Source organism: Diceros bicornis (assembly GCF_020826845.1).
Source record: "Diceros bicornis minor isolate mBicDic1 chromosome 30 unlocalized genomic scaffold, mDicBic1.mat.cur SUPER_30_unloc_1, whole genome shotgun sequence".
Taxonomy (NCBI): Eukaryota; Metazoa; Chordata; class Mammalia; order Perissodactyla; family Rhinocerotidae; genus Diceros; species Diceros bicornis.
Window position 1 is genome coordinate 2,743,836 of NW_026690899.1, and position 18,492 is coordinate 2,762,327.

An 18,492-nucleotide genomic window follows, 5' to 3' on the forward strand; every position below is an offset into this window, starting at 1 on the left:
GCCCTTGGGTATCTTCAGCTGTGGTCTTCTGCACAGAGTGTACAGATAATGTAATCTGTTCCAACAGACCCACGGCAGAACAGTGCAGCCTGCCTCATGCCTAGGATGCTCTGGGCTGTTTGTTGGGGAGCCTCTGCTGTGAGGCTAATTGGACTCTGTACAGAGAAAGATGAAAAAAGACTCTTTCTTTTCCCTCAGATTTCTCCCACCGAGTATTATTCACTTTTACATCCAAAGCAGACACTCTCTTCCCAGAGCCTGGGTGTTTCTCTGGGATTCAGGCTTCCCAGACACCTAGTTATTTCAGCTCCCAAGGCCTAAGGGGACTGCAGAATCATGTGTCACCCACCCTCCCATCTTGGACTGTTTCCCGTCACGGAGGACCCATGAGTGGGGACAGGAGCCATCAAGGGATATTGACCTGGAAGTCCTGGTGAATCTGAGCTTCAGAGAATGAAGCAGAAAAGGGGAATCTGAGACTGCCAGGCCTTCAGTGGGGGAGGAATATGGAGGAACCGAGAGGGGTGTGATGGCTGCACAGAGTGAAGGGGAGGGATGTTCCAAATTTTCCTAAGAAGGATAACCTTGCTCTGAAGTGGGGATTCGATTTTACATGATGGCAACATGTGTGATGGTTTCACCAATTCTGGTGTCCCTGAGGGATGAACTGGTGTGACACCACAGGACAGAAGTTGCAGTCACTTTCAGGACATAAGGAAGGTGAACCCTTTCAGCTTAGTCCCCTGTGAGCCAGTCAGGGGCCAAGTCTAGAAAGGCTCAGAACCTGCGTCTGTCAAATGTGGTTTCATTCTATTCCAGTCAAGCTCCTATGAACCCCAGCTGGGCAAAAGGGACCTCAGATCTAGTCAGATCTAGTCATCACAGCTTCCGTAGGTCACCATGAGGCAGGTAATAGCCCAGGCGTCGTCACTGGACCTCACAGTTGCTCTCCTTCTTACGCCAACAGACAGTGACTTCTGAGGTGAGGAGAGCGCATCAGAATGGTCCAGTCAGCTGCCCAGTATGTGAGACTCCAGGGGAAGGAGATGCCAAAGCCACAGAGACTGGAAGACTCCTGTGTCTCCCTCTTCCTTTTTTCCACTTAATTTTCACCCTCAGTCCTTCTTTTCCTTCCCTTTTCCCTCGTTCGGCTCTCTCTCTCTCTCTTTCCCCTACATGTTCTAGCTTAATTGAGGTATTCACGACATACAGAAAACTGCATATATTTAAAGTGAAAAATTTGATACATTTTGATTATAACTTATTGAACCATCACCACAATGAAGAAAAGGAATGCTATCTTCCCCAAATTTCCTCATGCTCATTTTAATTCCTCCTTCCCTGCCGTTTGCAAACACATTCTCATTCCCAGAGACGAGTGATCTGGTATATGTCCCTATAGATTTTCCTGTATTTTATAAAAATGTTTATAAAGGAGATGATATACTATGTACTCATTTTTCACTGGCTTCTTTCACTCAGCATAATTATTTTGACATTTATGCTTGTCATTGTATGTACTATGAATTCATTCCTATCCCCAATCCTTCCCAGGCAGCACTGTGCACATGCCCGAGCACTTCCCATGTTGGTGTGAGATCCAATAGTAAAGGTGCATGCCCAAAAGTAGGAATGCGCCTTGGTGCAACTCTGGGAGGGGTTGGTGGCAGCCCTGGACCTGCACATGAACACTTTCTTGGATGGTTGGAAAGCACACCATGCCACTGCAGTCCCAAGGATTGGCCAATGCTCAGAACCCATGAAGAAGCCCCAACCACCAAGTACAGAGGCTGGAATGAGCATAAGAAAAGGCAGCAGCAGATATATGAGCACATATCTGCTTTCACAGGTGGCACAAATACCCATAGTAGTGCTGCGGTCTCACAACTGTGTACGTGCTTCCATGTGGTGGCATCTCTGAGCCCAGTGGGAATGCTTTCCCAGCGAGTGGAACACCCACTGTACCCACACAACTTCCAGCATATGGGGTGGGATCAGAAACACAGCTCATGCTTTCCCCACAGCGGTAGCAGGTGGAATCTGTGACCTGATACTACCACAAATACACAGGCAAGAGTTATTTCATCTAACAGCATAAGAAACTACAGTAAAAATTCAGAGCAGAAGGAAATGACAAATCTCCAGAAACGAAACTTGAAGTCACAGAAATTTACAATCTAAATGACAGAGTTCAAAATAACTGTCATAAAGAAACTCACCAAATTACAAGAGTGTTCAGACAGTTCCATGAACTCAAGAATAAAATTAATGAGGAAAAGGAATACTTCATCAAAGAGACTGAAACTATTAAAAAAAAAACAAGCAGAAATTCTGGATATGAATAACATAATTAAAAAGATAAAAAGGAATCTAGAATCCTTAAAAAATAGAGCTGATATTATGGATGAAAGAATTAGTGATTTAGAGGATCGAAAAATAGAAATTCTTCAAGTGGACGAGGAGAGACAACTCTGATTTTTAAAAAAGGAAGGAACTCTTGTAGAAATATACGACTCAATTATAAAAGCAACATAAGAATTATACGTATTTCAGAGGGAGAAAAGAGGGAGAAAGGAGCAGAGAGCTTGTTCAAAGAAATAATAGCTGAGAACTTCCCAAACCTGGGGAAGAACCGGACTTATAAGTACATGAAGCCAAGAGAATGCCTAATAACATCAATGCTAAAAGAGCTTCTCCAAGGCATATAATAGTAAAATTGGTAAAAGCCAATGACAAAGAAAAAATATTAAGGGAAGCAAGACAGAAGAAAATAACCTACAAAGGAATCTCTATCAGGCTTTCAGCATATTTCTTGGCAGAAAATTTACAGGCAAGGAAAGAATGGAATGATATATTACAAATACAGAAAGGTAAAAACTTTCAGCCAAGAATACGCTATCCAATGAAATGATGCTTATGATACAATGGAGAAATAAAAGTTTTCTCAGATAAACAAAGGCTGAGGGAGTTCATCGCCACTAAATCTCCCATACAAGCAATGATCAAGAACGTCCTCATACCAGAAATAAAAAGATGGCAAATGTCTATAAAGCTTTGAGCAAAGAGATAAATAGACAGACAAAATCAGAGGGCTACAGCTTTGATTCACAACAGGGTAGCAAATACTTAATTATAACTTAAAAGAAGAAGGGAAGGAAAGCATCAAAAGTAACTATAAACACTTCAACTTAGTCACAAACGCACAACACAAAAATGAATAACTTGTGACAACAATAACTCAGAAGGAGAAGAGGAAAGTGATGGAACCTGCTTAGACTAATGGAGATAAGAGGCTATCAGAAGATGGACTATCTCATCTATGAGATCTTCATACAAACCTCACAGTAACCAGCAAAGAAAAAATCAGAACACAGCCATAGATCATGAAAAAAGAGAAAACCTCCACAGAAAACCCGAAAAGTGAAATGGTAGTCAGAAACACAAAGGAAGAGAAACAATGGAAATATAGATTAAGTGGGATTAAGCCCTCAAGTATCAATAATCACTCTAAATGTAAATCGATTGAATTCTCCAATCAACAGACACAGAGTGGTGAGGTGGATTAGAAAACAAGACCCAACAATATGCTGCCTCCAGGAAACACATCTCAGCTCTAAAAACAAACAGGCTCAGAATGAAGGGATGGGAGACAATACTGCAAGCAAATGGCAAATAAAAGAAAGTAGGAGTTGCCATACTTATATCAGACAAAGCAGACTTCAAGATAAAAAAGACTATGAGAGACAAAGAGGGTCGGTATATAATGATAAAGGGGACTTTCCACCAAGAGGACATAACACTTATAAAGATGTATGCACCTAACACAGCAGCACAAAAGAATATAAAGCAACTATTAATAGACCCAAAGGGAGAAATTCACAGCAACACAATAATAGCAGGGGAAGTGAACACCCCACATACATCCATGGATAGATCATGCAGAGAAAGGCAACAAGTCAATAGTGGAATTAAATGAAACATATGATCAGATGAACTTAATCGATATACATAGAGCATACCCTCCCAAAACAGCAGAATACACATTCTTCTTAAGTGTACATGGAACATTCTCAAAGATAGACCATATGTTGTGAAACAAGGCAAGCCTGAATAAATTTAAGATTGAAATCATATCAAGCTTCTTTTCTGACCACAATGCTATGACACTAGAAATCAACTACAAGAAAAAAGATGGGGAAGTCACAAATATGTGGAGACTAAAGAACACATGACTGAAGAACCATTGGATCAATGAACAAATCAAAGGAGAAATCAAAAAATACCTGAAGACAAATGAAAATGAAAAGACAACAAAACAACTCTTATGGGATGTAGCAAAAGCAGTTCAAAAAGGAAATTCATAGCAATACAAGCACAGCTCAACAAACAAGAAAAATACCAAATAAGTAACCTTAAACTACACCTTATAGAACCAGAAAATGAAGAATAAATGAAGCCCAAAGTCAGCATAATGAAGGAAATAATAAAAATTAGAGCAGAAATAAATGACATAGAGACTTAAAAAACTGTGGAAAGGATCAATGAATCAAAGAGCTGGTTCTTTGAGAAAACTGAAACAAAATTGACAGACCCTTAGCCAGACTCACTAAGAAAAAAAGAGAGAAGGCTCAAAGACATAAAATTAGAAATGAAAGAGGAGAAATTGCAACAGATACCAAGGAAACCAAAGGACAATAAGAGAATACACTGAACAACTTACATACCACCAAATTGGATAACCTAACAGAAATAGATAAATTCTTAGATTCACACAACCTCCCAAAACTGAATCAAGAAGAAAGAGAGAAAATGAACAGACCAATCACAAGTAAAGAGAACGAAATGGTCATCAAAAACCTCCCAAATAACAAAAGTCCAGGACCAGTTGGCTTCTATGGAGAATTCTAACAAATATTCAAACAAGAATTAATACCTATGCTTCTCAAGCTACTCCAAACAGTTGAAGAAGATGGAACACTTCCTAATTCATTCTATGAGGCCAACATCACCATGACAGCAAAAGCATGCAAGGATAGCACAAAGAAGGACTATTACAGGCCAATATCACTGATGAACACAGATGCAAAAATCCTCAACTAAATATCAGCAAATGGAACACAGCAATATATTAAAAGGATCATATACCATGATCAAGTGGAATTTATACCAGGGATGCAGGGATGGTTCAACATCCACAAATCAATCAATGTGATACACCACATTAATAAAATGAGGAATAAAAATCACATGATCCTCTCCACAGATGCAGAGAAAGGATTTGACAAGATCCAACATCCATTTAGGATAAAAACTCTCAATAAAATGGGTATAGAAGGAAAGTACCCCAACACAATAAAGGCCATATATCACAAACCCACAGCCAACATCATACTTAATGGTGAAAAACTTAACGCCATTCCTCTGAGAACAGGAAGAAGACAAAGGTGCCCACACTCGCCACTCCCATTCAACATAGTACTGGAGGTTTTGGCCAGAGCAATTAGGCTGGAAAAAGAAATAAAAGGAATCCAAATTGGAAAGTAAGAAATGAAACTCTTGCTGTTTGCAGATGACATGATTGTAAATATAGAAAACCCTAAAGAATCCATCAGAAAACTATTAGAAATAATCAACAACTACAGCAAAGTTACAGCGTACAAAATCAACTTACAAAAAGTAGTTGCATTTCTATACTCTAATAAAGAACTAACAGAAAGAGAACTCAAGAATACAATCTCATTTACAATTGCAACATAAAAAAAAAGTGTCTAGGGATAAATTTAACCAAAGAGGTTAAAGAACTATACAATGAAAACTATAAGACTTTATTGAAAGAAATCAATGATGACCTGAAGTAATGGGAAGATATTCCATGCACATGGATTGGAAGAATAAACATAGTTAAAATGTCCATATTACCTAAAGTAATCTACAGATTCAAAGCAATCCCAATCAGAATCCCAATGACATTCTTCATAGAAACAGAACACAGAATCCTGAAATATATATGGAATAACAAAAGACCTCACATAGCCGAATCAATCCTGAGAAGAAAGAACAAAGCTGGAGGCATCACAATCCTAACTTGAAAATATATTACACAGCTATAGTAATCAAAATGGCATGGTACTGGCACAAAAACAGACTCATAGATCAATGCAGCAGAACTGAAAGCCCAGGAAAAAAAACACACATCTGTGGTCAGTTAATCTCTGACAAAGGAGCCAAGATTATACAATGGAGAAAAGAAAGTCTCTTCAATAAATGCTGTTGGGAAAACTGGACACCCACCTGCAAATGAATGAAAGTAGATCATTATCTTCCACCATACACGAAAATTAACTCGAAATGGATAGAAGACTTGAATCTAACACTTAAAACCATAAAACTCCTAGAAGAAAATATACGCAGTACAGTCATTGACATCAGTATTAGCTGCACCCTTCCCAATACCATGTCTACTCAGGCAAGGGAAAGAAAAGAAAAAATATACAAATGGGACTTCATGAGACTAAAAGACTTCTGCAAGGCAAAGCAAACGATGAACAAAACGAAAAGACAGGGCCAGCCCCTTGGCTTAGTGGTTAAGTTCGCGAGCTCTGCTACTGGCGGCCCAGGTTCGGATCCCAGATGCGCACAGACGCACCGCTTGTCCGGCCAAGCTGAGGCCGCATCCCACATACAGCAACTAGAAGGATGTGCAAGTATGACGTACAATTATCAACTGGGACTTTGGGGGGAAAAAAAAAAGGAGGAGGATTAGCAATAGATGTTAGCTCAGAGCCGGTCTTCCTCAGAAAAAAAGAAGAGGATTATCACGGATGTTAGCTCAGGTCTGATCTTCCTCAAAAAAAAAAGAAAAGACAACCCAGGAACTGGGAGAAAATATTTGCAAATCATATATCTGACAAGGGGTTAATCTCCAAAATATATAAAAAACTCACACACCCAACAACAATAAGAAAGATAATGCAACCTAAAAATGGGCAGAGGATATGTACAGACATTTTTCCAAAGAAGATATACAGAGGCCCAACAGGCACATGAAAAGATGTATAACATTACTAATTATTAGGGATATTCAAATCAAAACTACAATGAGCGATCACCTTACACCTGTCAGAATGGCTATAACACCCAAGAAAAAAAATAACAAATGTTGGAGAGGATAAGGAGAAAAGAGCACCCTCACACACTGCTGGTGGGAATGCAAATTGGTGCAGCCACCAGGGAAAACAGTATGGAGATTTCTCAAAAAATTAAAAGTAGAAATACCATACCTTCCAGCTATCCCACTACTGGGTATTTATTCAAAGAAATTGAAATCAACAATTCAAAGAGATTTACTCACCTTCGTGTTCACAGCAGCATTATTCACAATAGCCAAGACATGGAAGTACCTCAAGTGCCCTGCTACAGATGAATTGATAAAGAAGATGTGGTATGTATTATATACAATGGAATACTACTCAGCCAGAAAAAAAAGACAAGATCATCCTGTTTGCAACAACTTGGATGGACCTTGAGGGTATGATGTTAAATGAAATAAGCCAGACAAAGAAATATGCATGATTTCACTCATATGTAGAAGATAAACATACACAGGGATAAAGAGAACAGATTAGTGCTTACCAGAGGGGAAGGGGGCTGAGTGTTGAGTGAAAGAGTTAAAGGGGCACATATGGATGGTGATGGAAAAAAGTTAGACTACCGCTGGTAAGCACGATGCAGTCTATACAGAAATTCACAAATAATAATGAACACCCGAAATTACACAATGTTAAAACCCTTTATAATTTCAATAGAATAATTAAAAAAAAATTCATTCCTTTTTATGATTGAATAGTATTCCACTGTGGGGATATACCACACTTTGTGTATCCGTTCACCAGTAGATGGACATTTGGGTTGTTTTCCGTTTTTGTCTACTATAAATAGGTTGTTATCAACATGTGTGTACAAGTCTGTGTATAGACATAAGTGTTTATTTCCCTTGGATGGATTCCTAGGAGAGGAATGGCTGGGTAGACGTATGTAATTATTAAAGACGCATCCAAGCTATTTTTCACCAGCACTCGATGAGAGTTTCAGTGACTTGACATCTTCAACAACACTTGCTATAGTCAGTCTTTTTAATTTTAGCCATTCTCAAGTGTGGTGGAATCTCATGATGACTGTCACTTACATTTCCCCAATGACTCATGTTGTGAAGGAGAAGGCAAGTCACGCACAGATTGGGAGAAAACATCTGCAAAACATATCCCTAGAAAAGGATGTGTATTTATAATATATAAAGAACTCTTACAACCCAATAGTAAGAAGACAAGCAACATGTCATGGCTTATCAGGAGACAGCAGATCAGGCCTGTGATGAGCACCAGGAGTCCCGCCAAGCAGATGAGGATAAGGGCCCAGAAGGGGAGGTCTGGGGAGACAAGTGGTGAGGTAAGCCACGTCCTGTCATCGCCCAAGGGCTCCTGGTGACCCCACTGTGCCTCAACCCTCCTTGACAAGGGTTGGCCAACATTCTTCATCATCCAAGACACTGTGTGCACGGTTCTCTTCGATGAGACACAGCATCAACATACTCGTCCCCTACCATGGGCTGGGGCTTCCTGCAGGTTTACCAGGCTTCTCAGTCAAGGTATCATCTCTATTGGGAGAATATTCTGGAAGTGAATGAAATGGAGAATGCATGTGAGTGTGTTTCACTCTTTTTAATAAAACTTTTTAGACACAGAAAAATAAAGGGAACAGTCTCATAAACATCCATCATCTAGATTTAACACTGTATATTCCATCCAATTAAAACAATATTTCATCAATGTATAAATTATTAACACTTGCCACCCTTGATTCATCCCATGTTTTCAATTAAATATTAAAGTCAAGTAGACATCATGATGTTTCACCCAATTTTAGTTTCCATTTCTAAAAAGTGAGCATACTTTGCTACAAAATCCAATACCATTATCACAGAACAAAAGTGTAATAAATTAAACCAAATTCATACCTCTGGGCACAGAGGACTGAATTTGGGCTGGACTTTCTTAGGACGGTCGGGGGGAGAATGGGTCATCACAGTTGGCAAGCCTATGAGATCTCTCTAAATTTGTAAAATCCCACTCAAAAGCGTTCTTCCATGCCTGGAAACACATCATCCCCTTCTACTTTATCTATTTCCTTAATATTCATTTTCTAGGATTAACCTACAATGTAATATCCTGCAGGAAGTCTTCTCTGAATACCACCTCCAAGTATGAGTTTGTTCACATCAAATAATTGATAAGTTTCAATTCTCTATTCTTGTTATTGCCAGCTACAACATAAACTCCAGGAGGGGAGGACACACAGCACTCAGTGGGCATGGGGGGAGGGGTGCAGGCCCCCCTACTTGTACCTCTATCCAGACAAACTCTTAGAGGTGTGCTGTCTGATATGGAGCAGCAACAAGTCTCTTTTTGAATTAAAATTAATTTTAGTTAAATAAAATAAAAAATCTAGTACCTCAGTAACATTAAAAATCAGTAACTATAAAGACCAGTCACAATACCATCCTTCGAGTACTCAACAGCCACATGCGACTATGCACTGCAGAGCACAGATATAGAACATTCCACCACTGCAGAAAGTTCTAGTGCATTGGTGCTCATCTAGAGTGGGACTTGGCAAACTATAGCCTGTGGATCGGAAACCACATGACCCCTAAACCTGTAAGACTGCTTCACACAGAGCTGGAGGCCCTCACTGACCATCTGGCCCAGTGGCTTTCAGTGGAGAGATAAGGAAACAAAAGTCCAGAGAGGGGAGGTGACTAGCTTGAGGTCACAGAGCTGTCTAGGAGAAGGTGACGGCCTCCAATATTACACTGGTGTCCTTGTCTCTCTCTCCATGTTGGGAAAAGGCTGGGGGACTATGCCACCTCCTGCCAGCCTGAGAAAGTTCAATGATCTCTCAGCCCCAGGCATCCAGAGTCCACAGAAAGGCCTCACTTCATTTCCCAATGACCAGGGAGCCTTAACATCCCCAAGGACACTCTTCCTGTCCAGGGTCAAGTTCTGCAGCTGGGTCCATTCTGGGTCAGCCACAGGAATTCCTCATAGATGGCAACTCTGTCCAATATTAGTGGCAAGGCGGCAAGGTACACAGGGAGTCCACTCCAGTGTGGATACTGTGGGGGACAGACATGGAAGGGCACAAGGGATGAACAAGGGTGTCTAGAATTCTACCCTGATTCTAGATTCCCTGTTTCTGTATCCTGTCCAAGATAACTTTCTGCAATAATGTAAACATTTGACTGTACTACCAAATACACTCATTATTAGCCCCATGTTGTTATCATGCACTTAAAACGTGGCTAGTGTATGTGAGTGAGGAACAGGATTTCTCAAGTAATTTCATTTTAAGTAATTAATTTATAAATAAATAACCACAGGGAGAACATTTTTGAAACATTTGAGAAAAGTCTTCTGCAAATGCATAAAAACAATGAGAACACTGGTAAAAATGGTCAAAATCAACTTTTCAGAAGTCTAGAAATTAATCAACGGCTTGTAAGAATCTGAGGAGGGTTTAGTGAAGAAACATGGTGGAATCTTGATAACGGGAGCAAACTTTGTGGCATTATAACTTGCACTATTCCCATACTGCTCTCACAATATCCTCCATAACTTTGAAAACCATCAGTCTCAGAACCATGGTAGCTGAGACAACCAGTAGCCAAGCAGCCATAATGGGTTTGGAGCTCTGAAAAGACCCATCCCCATCGAACTGTCACTAGCTGACCTTCCTGACAGCTCCCTGAAAAAGCCCGATGTTCAGAGCTTGACGTTACTTGAGTCAGAGCTTGCCCAGGGAGGAAAGTCTGTCCCCAGGGCACTTGCTAAAAATATTCAGGGCTAATTGTTTTCTATTGTAGTTGCCTGAGGGAGTGATACCAGCTGAGGCAGGTAAGAGGTGAGCCAAAAACTTAGAAGAACAATTGGGGGAATGAGATGTCCACAGGGGGCTTTGAAAAGCTCCAGTGTATTTGCGGGCATCTAGAAGGCCACAAGTGCTCAGGGCTGTGGCACGCCCAGGAAAGACTTGAGAACATCTTAACCTCTCACCTCTAGTTGAAGGGTTGGCTTAATATCTGAAAACTTGACTACGTATTACACAATATTAATAGAATAAGGGCCAATACCACGCAATCTCGACTCCGTATACAGAAAAGAATTTCACAAAATACAACGCCCTTCATGTCTAAAAAAGAAAACACTCAACAATTTAGGAATAAAAGAAGCTTTCTGAACCTATAAACAGCATCGATGAAAAACCCACGGCTAACACCATATTCAATGGTGAAAGACTGAAAATTCCCCCCTAAGAAGAGGGACATGACAATGATGTCTTCCCGTATCTCGTATGTTAATCACAGGTACTAAAGGTTCTAATGAGGGCAATTAGGCAAGAAAAAGGAATAAAAGAAACCCAGATTGGAAGGGAAGAGGTAAAACTATTTGTTTTGCAGATGAGAAGATATTGTATATAGAAAAACCTAAAAAATACACTCCTCTCCACACACAATATGTGAATCGTATCCTAATAGGTGTATAAAAAATTTAAATTGCCCCATGTGGTTAGCAGCTCCACTATTGGAGAGCACAGTTAGACTGCTGATATTTGTTGAAAGTCTCCAGAAGAGGAGGAGGAGCAGGATGCTCGAGGTTGGTGGCACCAAATGTTAATGCTTTTCTCATCCCCCAAAAGCCTATGGAAGGAGATGTTAGGATTAGCTGACAGGGATGTGGGGCAGAATGGGCACGATGTAAGTGACTTCCAGATCAATGATGTGTCATGGGAGCTCAGAGTCATCTGCCACCAGCTCAGCCAATGCTTCCAATCTCCTCAACCTACATTAAGTTGGTGACCAGGCAGGAGTGGAATATGTCTCAAAGCTGACTGCCGCTGTAGAGCTTGGTGACCTAGAACAAAAGCAAGGGAGAGTGGGTGAGATGGAGGTTTCCTGGGGATGCAGGGGGCCACTGGAGCCAGTGAAAGATCACAGACCTTGGGACAAGAGAGACCTGACTTCTAATCCTGGCTCTGCCCCTAACTCACTGTGTGACCTTAGGCACAATACTCCCCTTTCTGAGCTTCAGTTTACCCATGTGAGAAATGGGCAAGGCAGCTAGGACATCACCCCTGGACACTGAGAGAACCCAGACATGCAGGGAAAGTGAAGGGTTGAAACAATCACGTAACAGATGTAAGTCAGATGGAGGAATGACGGTGCCCTCAGGGCAAGGAGAGACGGGAGTGGGAGACGCCACCTGGTACTGGGTGTCTCTCAGCAAGGCGGAGTACTCCTAGGATGTGGGCTCCGAGATGCTGAGGTTCCAGCTGATGATGCGGAAATGTAGCTGGTGCTCTCTCTTGATGGATAAACTCTGGGCTGCAGAGCCAGGAGCCACCGAGAGGAAGAGCAGACAGGTGGCGACACTCAGCTCCCAGCACAGAGGCATAGAGGCCCACGGGGATAGGTTGGTGGGTGCAGACAACGTCCATACAGGTGGCTGCCCCATCCTTCTCAGGCCTGGGGAGAGAGGGATGTGGGGACTCTAGAGAGAGGTCCTGAAACCTCTGGGGGTGGGGGACAGAACAGGAAGGAGGAAATGGGAGGACAGTGGGGAGACAGAGAGGGGTGGTCACAAAAGTGGTCATTAGGGGCAAATGCTGAGGGGAGGGTCTCACCTGAGGGAGACCAGTCTGCAACTTGAGTAGAAGGGGCCCAGGCTGCTCTTCTTGAACAAGGATACAGCTGGGGAGGAAGGAGGAGGAGGAGGAGCAGGAGGGACAGGGGTTGGAGGAGGGGCTTGGTGGGATTTAACCCACCAGGAGCTGCTGGAACCAGGGTTTCACCAGGCTCTGCAGGACCCTCTCAGTGAAGTTGAACGTGGCCTAGCCATTGTTCATGTCTGATGAATACCGGAGGGTGGAGATGGTGACGTTTACTGTGAGGGTCTTCAGGTTGTGCCCCAAAGCTGCAAGAAGAGAGGGAGAGCGATGGCCATCTCTGAAAGCTGGCCTGAGACCAGACCAGAGTTCTGCACTCATTATAATCTGTCGTCTTCTCTCACAGTGGCACCACCACCCACCCGTGTGGTCACCCAAGTCAGAACCAGCATATCTACTCAGCTCCTCCTCCCTCCCAGTAACACCCATTCACCTTGCACACTAGTCCTCACATACACTCCCTCTCTCCATCCCTGTCTTAGCTCAGGTCTTAACTTCCTTCACCCGGACCAACACCCCAGCAGGCTCACTGGATGCTTTGTCTAAAGGATGTTCTACATGGACTACTAGAAGAATCTTTCTGAAATGAATACCTCACTAGGGCCACCACTGCTCTAGTACCACCCATGGCTCCCTATGGCCTTCAGTGTTTAGTTCAACCTTCTTGACCTGACACTCAAGGCTCTACTCAATCTGGCTCCTGCTGACCTTTCAGTCTCATTTTATCCATCTATTGCTGGTTAAACATTATGCTTCATGCAACCCAAATTCGTTTCTATTCTCCCCATATGGCATGTTGTTTCTGGCCGGAGCCTTTGCTCACGCAATCCTCTCTGCCAGGAAAACCCTTCATCCTCTATTTGCCAGGGTCCCTCCTACACATTCTTAAAGACTTCATTTTGGTGTAACTTTCTCTAGCAAGCTCCTTCCCTTCAAATTATGCCAGGTGCCTCTCCCCGAAATATCCCACATTGTATTATAATTGTGTGTTAATTTCACAAGTCTAGGGGCTCTCTGAGAGCTGGCCTTAGACTGAATCTTTGGTATAATCTTTGTGATCAGCATGATTGTCCTAAAACCAGAATTTCATACCCTGGCTTCCCAGCTCCTGGATCACACCTGGCTCATGGGGAGTGGGGCCAGAGGGCTTCTCTTGGGAAGGAAAAGGTGCCCCCAGATACCTGTGGTGGCTTCTGGTGGCACAGGTGATTATCAAGTATGCAAGGACGTGGTGGCCGGCTTGGGAGATGTGCATAAGGCTGTCATCAGGGAGGGACAGAGTGGGAGGAGACCCGAGGCTCACACGGGCTCCAGCACTGGCTGTCTCAGGACCACCATTCACAGGTGAAGCATAAATGAGAGTGAGGGGACCGGTGACTGTGTGAGTAGAGGGATGAACAAGCCTGTGGATGAGAGGAGCCCAAGAGAGAGAGATAGGTGAACAAGAGTGACTGAACTCGGAGGAGAGACAGATAGGCAGAAAAATGGGCAGATGGATGGGATACCTGGAAAAGGAGGACCAAGGGCGGGGCTCTAGGAGAATTAAAGTGAAAACCATGTGGGGTCAGAATGTGGTGGAGAACATGTTTGTGTCTAAGGCTTTCTCACACTGGGCTGGGACTCTCCACCAGAACCCGGGAGGGAGAGAAGGGATGAATTAGGGCCCTTCCAGGTCCTTCCCTCACCAAGGACAGCAGATGAAGGAGAACAAGTGCTCCCAAACTCCAAATGTAGACGGGACACAGGAGATCAGGGCCAGGAATACTCACTGCTGGTAGTCGGGACCACGTCTCCATAGGTGTAACCTGTGGAGAGAAGGCGAGAGGAGCTGAGCAAGAGTTGGGGTGAACATAAAGAATTAAGGGAGAGAAAAGATGTAGGGATCTTTGTGGGAAAAGCAGAGGGGAAAGCAGAGGGGACGAGTGGAGGGGTGTTCAGGGGGAAGGCAATAAGATGGAATGTGGCTGGACCCAGTGATCATGCAGTGATGAGAAGACTGAACCCAGAGCAGGAGGATAGAGAAATGGATCATAGCTCACTTTAGAGCAATGGAGGGAACACAGAACAGACAGCATGGCTGTAGCACAGCCCCTCACCACTGAGGTAGAGGCTGTCCCAGTCCAGGATGAAGGAGCAGAGGTGGGTGATGCACTGAGTCTCACGGCTCAGCTCCCAATAGAGTCACTCTCTGTCCAGCCCGGGACCTGCGGGGGTCAGAATGGAAGGTGCAGATGATGTCCACGCCAGTGGCTACCCCACCCTTCTAAAGCCTGGGGGAGGAAGATCATGGGGATGTGGAATACTGAGCAGGGTTCATTCTGGTTGTGGAAAGCAAGAGAGGGGAAGGGAGGAAGGTGATGGAGATGCTGAAGGGGCTGCTCTGATGCCTGCAGGGGCTCTCCTAGGTGTCTCCCGTGTGAGACAACCCCCTCACAAGTAAGGCCTGACTTCTTTTAGGATATGGAGGGGGTTGCCTGTGAGTGGCAAAGAGGGGTGAACACACAGACCTGGGTCAGGGGGAACCTGCAGGTCTGCACAGACAGCAGCGAGAACAGTCAGTGCCCTGTGCCATCTGACACATGCAGGCAAGAAAGTACCGTTATGTTTTCTCGGTTCTACACTCCATGGTCTTTTTCTTCCTACTTCTTTCCTACTCCAAAGCCATCACTCAGGCCTAGGGAACAATCATCTTATTCCTAATCTTATTCCCAGCACCTCCTATCTTGCCTATTAAGTCTTCATTCTTAACCATGAAGTCCATTTTAACCCACATGCTTAGACCAAACGCTAATCACGTCATCCTTCTACTCGCATCTCTCCAGAGTGTCACCACTGGTCTTAGAACAGAGTCCCAAGTCACCCGAGATCTGGGCCTGCCTGTCCCCCCTCGCCAGTGTGGCTCACACCCCTCTCCCTGTGTTGATTCGGCTCAGCCATACTTCTTCTCAGTTCGTGGACACACCAGGCTCTCTGCTTCAGGGGTGTCCTCATGCGGGTCCCTCTGCCTGAAACGCTCTCTTGAACACGCTCCCACACCCTCACTCCAGTCTAACCCTCTAACTAGCTAAATCCAGTCCCAACTCTAGCTCTCAAGCTAAATATCAGTCCTTCTCAAGAGGGCTTCTCTGCCACCTCATGTTGATTCCCCTTGTGCCAAACTCCCACATCATTCTCATCATTAACTTTTCAAAATCCAAATTCACAAATACAATGTAAATTCCATAGAGGTGGGACAAGGTCTCTCTGGTTCTCCAGGTCCCCATGCATGTGTCCCAGGGCCTGGCTCATGAGATGAGGAACCATCCCGGTTTGTCTAGGATTGCCCTGGTTTGAACACTAAACGTCCTGTGTCCTGGAAAACCCCACTGTCTTGAATAAACGAGGATGGTTGGTCTCCATTAATTATACACTCAGAGACTATCTATTGCATGACAAGCACACATTCCCCTCAAGAACATCACAGGAAAGCTAGAATGAAAAAGGCACACACACATACACACACAATTAGTAGAGGCCAACTACTAAATACAAAATTACTTAACAAGATATTCTGCAACGTGAATCACCAGACCGTTATTTCAGAAAAGTTTCAAGAAACAAAGTTAATTCCCTTTAGAAGGCAAGGTGGAGAGGACAGTCTTTTAGGAGACTAGCGCCCTTCCCTTCAATCTACAGTGTTGCTTAGTACTCCTCCAAATGATTTGAAATGTCATAAAGAAAAAAATGCTCAAAATAAATCTGGCTACTGGCAAATTCAATTTTAGTTTTGTTATTAATACAAAGAAGTTCAAATCATCTTTTTCCCTGAATGTTCCTTTATTTCAAATTTATGTGGAGCATTTATAGGACTTTAGAAATCAAACTGAATGGGTCTAAGGAATGTTGTTGAGTATCCCTGCTAATATTTCATGGGATGTCTTCTAATACTACATACACACGCAAAACATTTCTGTATTTATATTATATATAAATCCTGACTTTTGAGTATTATGCAATGCAAGTAAATCTATATTTTCTACTATAATACACATTTGCAGTTATTTAGGTTTGTTTCATGTGTTTTTATTTGCATATAACTGTACTTACTGAAATATTTACCACACAGAACCACACACAGCTTACCATCTTTCCATCCATCAAATATCAATAATTTTTCTCAAGATACCTTCACTCTCAGTGACTCCAGGTGGTGACAACCCGAGCCCAGGAAAGCCCAGTGGCAGGTCTTCTGCACAGCGGAGGCTGCAGGAACCTGTTGGTACCATGTCCACAGGGTACTCACCTGGTCACACAGAAATCCATGGATCAGCGAGGACAGGTGGACCCTGAGCCTGGTTTCACCTCAAACTTGAGCTCCACTGATGCTTTTTGTGTCTGAGGTGGGAAAAAAAGCGCAAACAAGCATTTGAGGCCTTTTATAGGGTGTTGGATGGAAAGGCCAACCCCTTTCACTTTTCTATTTTATATATACTGATTTAACTGTAACTATTGGCTGTGGCTGGATTTTCCCGATTCCTATCCAGCCACCTGCTGCACCCTGAGATGGGAGAAAGCAGCTTCGTGCTGTGTGCACTTGAGTGACTCAACTCACTTGGCTGGACAGAGACTTTTTGGTGACTCTGGACCCTTTAAACAAGTTTGTCATTTAGGGACCCTGTAAGTGACTCGCTGACTTGTCAACAATTTCCACACTTCATTCAGGGCTCGGGAGATTTTCAGGCCCTGGAGCAGGTTTCCCAACCTTGGCACAACTGACATTTGGGGCTGGATAATTCTCTGTTGGGCCGTCCTGATCCCTGGAGGATGCTGAGCAGCATCCCTGCCTCCCCCCCTAGATGCCAGGAGCGCCCCATTTGCAACGACCCAAACATCGCCTCCAGAAGCGGCTAAAGCCCCCTGGGGACAAAATCACACGGAGAACGGTGACGGGGACTCAGAAGAGGGGACAGAGGCGCCCGGAGCCAGGAGGAACAGCAGCTTCGGGGGCCCTGAGTGAACAGCCCGGGGGAAACGGGGCTGCGGGGGGACAGAGAGACGCCGAGCCCTGACGGGGATGCCCACGGTCCAGGCCCCTCCCTGGACCGCAACTGGAGCCAGGACTGCTCGCCGCTCACCTAGCCAAGCCTCTGAGGGCGAACGTCCACGGGAATTCGGTCCGCGCCGAGAAGACGCAACACACCGCACAGAACGCCCGCTCCATCCACGGCGCCGCCCGCGCTTCTGGTTCCATTCTCGGGCGGGCGTTCGGGGAGGACGAAAGTTTGGGGGCTGCGGGTTGAGGTGGCGGGCGGGGCGAGGCCGTGCACCCCAGCCTCGGGGGAGGTGTCTAGTTTCTAGAGTGAATGAGAAGCTGGAAAGCGGGCTGGGTCAGCATCAGGGACAGGGACAAAATCTAGGGGGGGGCAGTGTGCGGGAACGAGTTCTAGGGGCAGGCTGTGGGCGGGGCCAAGGCTGTGAGTGACAGCAGGCCGGAGAGGTAGTTCTATGGGCGGGAACAAGGGTGCAGGCAGGGCAATGAGCCGGGACCAGGCTGTGGGCGGAGGCAGGCCAGAATGTTGTGGGCTGAGACCAGTTCCAGGGGCGGGAAGAGGCGGGGGTGTGTCTGGAATAATTCAGGCAGACTTTACAGGGGGAGGAAATCAGCTCCAGGGTCTTGGCTGGAGGCGAGGCTTTCCGTGGACCCCTAGACTGTACAGGTAGCTGGATGTTGAACAG

At 44.3% G+C, this 18,492-nt stretch overlaps 2 long non-coding RNA genes across 3 annotated transcripts; both read right to left on the reverse strand.

Annotated features, from left to right (window-relative positions):
- Positions 1–8,304: 8,304 nt before the first annotated feature.
- LOC131402089 (uncharacterized) lies at positions 8,305–14,167 on the reverse strand. 2 transcript variants are annotated; one of them, XR_009218261.1, is made up of 5 exons: positions 13,959–14,167; positions 12,736–13,025; positions 12,315–12,577; positions 11,899–11,966; positions 8,305–8,669 (listed from the first exon to the last, which is right to left on the reverse strand). It is a non-coding gene; the product is annotated as an uncharacterized LOC131402089 (long non-coding RNA). The 2 variants fall into 2 exon arrangements; XR_009218262.1 differs by having other exon boundaries at positions 8,306–8,669; positions 12,877–13,025.
- A 353-nt stretch (positions 14,168–14,520) lies between these two features.
- Positions 14,521–17,134, reverse strand: LOC131402090 (uncharacterized). Its single transcript, XR_009218263.1, has 3 exons — positions 17,060–17,134; positions 14,874–14,981; positions 14,521–14,582 (listed from the first exon to the last, which is right to left on the reverse strand). It is a non-coding gene; the product is annotated as an uncharacterized LOC131402090 (long non-coding RNA).
- Positions 17,135–18,492: the final 1,358 nt, after the last annotated feature.